The sequence below is a fragment of the Chionomys nivalis genome, chromosome 2, assembly GCF_950005125.1.
Source record: "Chionomys nivalis chromosome 2, mChiNiv1.1, whole genome shotgun sequence".
Lineage (NCBI taxonomy): Eukaryota > Metazoa > Chordata > Mammalia > Rodentia > Cricetidae > Chionomys > Chionomys nivalis.
In genome coordinates this window covers 43,963,899-43,970,291 of record NC_080087.1, presented here as the reverse complement: position 1 = coordinate 43,970,291, position 6,393 = coordinate 43,963,899, and positions in this window count along the sequence as shown.

The window sequence follows — 6,393 nt, the reverse complement described above, 5'->3', positions numbered from 1 at the left end:
GGGGGACAGTTATGAGATTCGGGCATTCTGTGGGGTCACTGGCAGTGAGACCAAGATTTATCCCTAGTGTTTGAACTGGCATCTTGGAACATATTCTCTTTGCAGAGATACCTTGATTATCCTAGATATAGTGGGGAGGGCCTTAGTCTTGCCTTGAAGTGAAGTGTCAGACTTTATTGACTCTCTTTCTGAGGAGTGGATAGGTGGGGGAGGGAAGGTGGGGCCGGAGGAGGGAAGGGAGTGGGAACAGGCACAGCTATGGAAAATGAGAAAAGACTGTACTACAAATATTCTTAATAAAAGAAAAGAAAGGAAAGACACTGAGTTTATTCATGCTATAACTTCCTTCTCAGACAGACCAATTGATTCTACTTACAAAATTATCCTCATTAAATGAACTGTGACTTGGCATCTTATGAACGGAAAGGAGTTTTCTATAACATGTATTTGTTTCTGGAAAATTTATACACGATGCATCATGTTTTGAAGGTTTTATTTCCTTATTTTTAACAACTGGAGATTTAGGAAAATGTCTATGGATGTTCCTGACATTTATTATGTAGCTCTGGGGACTTCCTTGCAAGACTTGGATGTGATAGAGCTGATTGATTTCTGTAGCCTTTCTTTGCCTCAGTGTTTTCCTGCATCTCTCATTACCATTCATGTTCTAATTTTAATGGATTTTTTTTTACTTTTTATATATAAATGCAATTATCCACATTCTCCTTTTTCATTTTTTTCTGTCTTAATTAAAAACTACTCTATATCTTTCTTTTTCTCCCAACTTATTTTATAAAAGACTTAACATTATAAATTGCCTCTGTTGTCAAGACTTTCCAAGCATTTCAGTCAGTGTTCCTCTGCCCTCCCCAAGGCTACCATGATATCTTCTGACTCAGCTTTGTTGGTAGTATTGATCATATCACTTTTCCTTTTTCCTTCACTCACACTAATTAAAGAGAAAAAAACCTCTATTTTACTCAGTCTATATCCCTATTATGTAGTAGAGTGCTTAATGAGTAGCCTTTTAGTCTTTCCAACAGACACAACAAATACACAGATTTGGTGTCTGTGCTGTAGACAAAACAGATTTCATTTCTAACAGCTCTAGAGATTGGCAATCCAAGGTCCATGTACTTGCAATATGGCTTCAGTGTTAGGAAACTCTTCCTTGCGTTCTGTCCCATAGTACTCTCTTTCCTTTGATGTATGGTGGGGGCGCATAAGGCAGAAACAGAGAGGGCAAGAGTGCATGAGTCTTGGTTCCTTCTCTATTAAGGACACTCTTCCAGGAGAAATGGGGCAGGCAGTAAGGGGAAAGGGCCCATTGTTAGTAACTGCAAGTTGCTCACATTCGTTTTTGGTGAGAACGGATGCTAGAGCTGAACGGAAGATTAAAGCTACAGAGTTCAGAGCACTGAAAAGGATGAATAAAAAGATGTGGAGCTGAGCATAAGATAGCCCAGTCAGGCATATAAGAGGAAAGACAAGACTCTGGGCCATTGAAGGCAGGCCAGCTGACTCTCCCAAATGTTTGAGGCTCTATTATCCTTTTATATATCTTTGCTTCTAGTACAGCTATTTGTAACAGACTGGATTTTAGGTAAAAATAGCTTCTGCATGCCTGCACCTGTTGTGAAATGTTATTTTAATAAGCAAAGACGAGTCACATTTGTTTATGCTGCATTTCTTTAACCAGGTAAAGATGTGTTGCTTTCTGTCTAAGGCACATGATTGCTCTAATGAATAGCTGAACCGCCAATAGCTACGCAGTAGAGGAATAGGCAGGTCTGGCAGGCAGAGAGAATAAATAGAAGGGGGAATTATGCTTAAGAGGAGGAGAGAAGGAGAAAACAATGGAGAAAGAGAAGGAGACACCTGGGGCTAGCCAACCAGGCAGCGTCTAGCCAATCAGACAAAAGTAGGACAAATGAAAGAAAGAGTTAAAAAATCCTGAGGTAAAACATAGATGAAGAGAAATAGGTTAATTTAAGTTATAAGAGCTAGTTGGACAAGCTTAAGATGAGTTGAGCATTCATAATTAACATTAAGTCTCTGTGTCATGATTTGGGAGATGGTTGGTGGCCCAAAGGAAGCCTGCTCCATATACCTGCTTCAAGAAAGAGACCTCCTGAAACTACCATGTAGACATAAAAACTAAATATGAAGTGACCAAGATACATCATAGCTATATCCTGGTGGGTGTGGCAGAGTTAACCCTCTGACTGGTAAAGCTACAAACTGATCATGTAAATGTGAGGTAAACTAGATCCTAGTATAACTCACTGCTCTTGAGACAGCAGCAAGATCAGGGGGAGTGAACACCAGTCATATGACTAACAGCTCGCAGACAATCAAAGGCACTCACTAACAAAGAAGGAGTCAGAATGTACACAGGGAGGGCCTAACCCCCTAACTGGGTGGGCAGCACATGAATAAGGCACGGTCATCTCAGAGAGAGGAGGACCTCTATCTACTCACTCAGTCCTTGATAGCTCAGCGAATGAGCCAATGTCAACAGAGATTCCCTCAGCCTCTCTCTAGTTTCTGCCACTACCCTATCGAATTCCTAAACAAAAGAAATTCAGTGGCTTTTTTTCTCTCTTAGAATCTCCTCCCTCTCGTTTTTCTTTCAGTTCTTGTATTCCCTCAGTTTTTCACTGCTTGGCAATAACACTGGATATTAATGAAGCCTGCTTCTATTGCGATTTCTCCCATGGAATTCTGAGTCTTTCGTTTTAACTGATGTGAGACACAGACTAGGAGCTACCGTCTCAGGATGATCTTTGATGGCCTGCATATTCGGTATCTTACATCCTTGGGTCATATAAGCCGCCCTGTGAAACATTTGGTACTACTAAAAAGCCATGCGGCAGAATCAAGTCCCATCCTTTAACCTTGTTTAACCTTAATTGAATTCTGTTTGGTTTTGTTTTGAGACAGGATCTCATTTTGTAGCCCTGGTTGGTGTGGCACTTGCTATGTAGACTATGATAGTGTGGTCCTGAACTCACAAAGATCTGTCTAACTTTGTCTACCAAGTCCTGGGTAATAGGCTTACTGTAAAACATAAATAGGTTTTTCCGCTGATGCAACAAGCCAGATCAAGAAGAATTAAAAAAGTAAAAGAGCAGTTTTTTTTTTTTTGTTTTGTTTTTGTTTTTGCAAAGCAACTCCCAAGTGAGTTCTCCACTCTCAGAGATGGAGGTAGGAGAACAGGTAGGAAAAGTCATGCCCCCGAATTAAAGCAAGGAGCTTATATGCTGTATGTGAGGGGTGATGGTGTGTCCTCCACAAGCTGGTATTTTGCCCAAGTATGGTTATGGTCAAAAGCTGACTTTTTTAGGCAGGGTCTTGGACTACTGACAACTTTAGGGGAGGAGCTGCTGTAGTTGCCAAAAAATGCGAAATTTTGTTTTGTTTTTCGAGATGGGGTTTCTCTATAGCTTTGGAGCTTGTCCTGGAACTAGCTCTTGTAGAACTGGATGGCCTCAAACTCACAGAGATCCTTCTGTCTCAGCCTCCCGGGTGCTGGGATTAAAGACATACACCACCACCTCCCAGCTGGAACTAGGCGTTTAGTGGTTCTCCTTTCTTGGAGATTCTCTGAGAAGGTGGGGTTTGGAGAGAGAACTGGGGTCTTCTGAATCATGCAGGAGTGAGCTAGAAGTTCCAGCTCACTGGGATGAATAAAAGACATTTGCCAGCACACCAGGCCTAACTATAATTGTATAAAATTCCCATCTCTATTCATGTCGTGAATGAGCCACTATATGACCCCTGTATCCAAAGGCCAGATAAACAGACTATAATAACCAGAGGACAGGAAAGATTGCTGAGAAACAGTGTCTTCTGGACACGACAGGTCTGATGTACTCAAGATCTCATTAACGTTTTGATCAGAGACCCAAGACCTGCACATTGAGCCTGTCCACATTTTATCTAGGAAGGAGGATTTGTATATATGTCATAATCCCTTCCTGAGGGATTCTCTTAGTCACTGTTCTAGTGTTGTGACAAAATATGATGACCAAGGTAACTTCTAAAAAAAATACATTTAATTTGGTTCCAGGGGGGTTAGACAACATTACAATCATAGCAGAGAGCACAGCAACAGGCAAGTAGACACGGTTCTGGAAAAGTAACCAAGAGGTTTCATCAGATCCACCGCATGAGGCAGCAAATATGTTAACTGGGAATGGCTTAGGGCTTTGAAATCTCAGCGCCTACCCCCAGTTATACACCTCCTCCAACAACTCTACACCTTGACCAACATGGCCACACCTCCTAACCCTTTCCAAATAGATCTGCCAAGTGGGGACCAAGTAGTCAAATATCTGAGACTGGAGGAGTCATTCGCATTTGCAACACCACAAGGACTATTGACAGTAGTGGTGACTGAAAGAATGCGTGTCCCTCTCTTCCAGGGTGAAGGGACTGATTGAGGTGCTCATGCATTAGTAAACAATCTACTCCCCATGCTCATGCAGGTGGCTTTTCCTTAGCTCAGTGGGTCTTACACAAAAAGGGCATTAAAATAAGAAAGGAACTTATTAGAAAAAGGATTTCAACAGGAAAAATACACGAAATAACACAAGAAGGGGATAAAATAAAAAATATAAATATATATATACATAAAATCTTATCAATAGATATGAAGCTATTAATGTACAAAATACAATGATTTAAAATTTTTCCTTGATATAAGGTTTGACTATATTAGGAATAGAAGGAACATACCTCAACATAATGACACACACAATACCAACACAATACTAAATGGGGAAACACAATACTAAATACTAGCCAACACAATGCTAAATGGGGAAAAAATTGAGAGAGCATTTCTTCTATAATCAGAAGTCTGACAACCTATAACACTAAATCTGCATAATTCAAAATAGATCAAAGATCTGATTTTGAAGTTAAACTCCTAGAGGAAAAACAAAGCAAAAACGATAAGACATTGGCTTTTCTAATAAAGACCTCGGTGGCACAGTAAATAATCTCAGGAATTGACACATGGGAGTGTGCAGAATGAGCAACTTTTATACAGCAGAAGCAGAAGGCACCAGTGTGAAAAGATAAGCCTACAGAATGGGAAGAAAGCTTTGCTACCATCTATCAGGCAAGCAATTAAGATCTAGTATGCATTGTGAACTATGGAGCTTAAACATGACAAAAACAAATCACAGTGGGTGTGTGAGCTGAACATACAGTTTCCCCCAAAAGAAACACAGAGTCCAACGCATATTTTAAAAGGTGTCTGACATTATTAGTTATCAAGGAAATATAATTCAATCTTCTTTGAGATTGCACCTCACTCTAATAAGAATGGCTACTGTTGTTAAGAAACAAAAAGGCAATAAATGCCAACAAGGATATAAAAGTCAAGGAACCTTCATTCATTGTTAAGAGTGTGTTGTGGCTACTATGGAAGCCAGGGTGGATGTTCTTCAAAAAACTGAAAGCTGAAGTATCTCTAATACTCCGAGGTATATATCCAAAGAATTCTAAGTCAATATACCACAGAGATATTTGCAAATTCTCATTTATGACTACATTGTTCATGGTAGCCAGAAAATAGAGCCAGCCTGTATGTTCATATGAATAAAGAATGAAAATGTGGTACATGGACACAAAGGAATTTTATTCAGACTTAAATAAAATAGATGAAATTATGACTGGTGCAGGAAAATAGATGCAACTGGAGATCATTATGTTTAAGTGAAATAAACCAACTCAGAAAAGCCAAGACCACATGCTTTATCTCATATGTGTTCTCTAGATTTAAATCTCTGTGTGCATATGTTCATTCGTGCATGTGTTGACAGTAGAAAGGGAGCTATGAGAAAGGAGGGATAAATTAAGGGGTGAGATGAGAACAAACAGAATGGGAAATACATATGGCATAAAAGCACATGGGGCAATCTTTGGGGGAGGTAGGGAACCAGCCATAGGGGTTAGTTAGGAGGTTGGGGGAATGTGCCAAGGGAGGGGGAGGAATAGGAACAAAGTACCTTGACATATTTTGTGGTGGTTTGAATGAGAATGTCCCCCATAGGCTCAGGTGTTCCAATACTTGGTCCCACTTGGTAGAACTACTCAAGGGGATTAGGAGACATGACCCCGATGGAGGAAGTATATCACTAGAGGTGGACAGAGAGTTAAAGGACCCATGCCTTTTTTTCTATTGTTCGCAGTTTCCTGCTTGCAATTTAAAATGTGAGCTCTCAGTTATTCCTGCTACCATGCCTTCGGCCTACTGTCATGATTCCCTGTTATAAGAGATTCTTTTTTTTTCAATCATTAAAATCAACTTTATTTTGTTTTCTTATTGCTTCATTAACTTCTCTGGAGGGGAAATTTTTACTTTTCTTTTTGACCAAAATT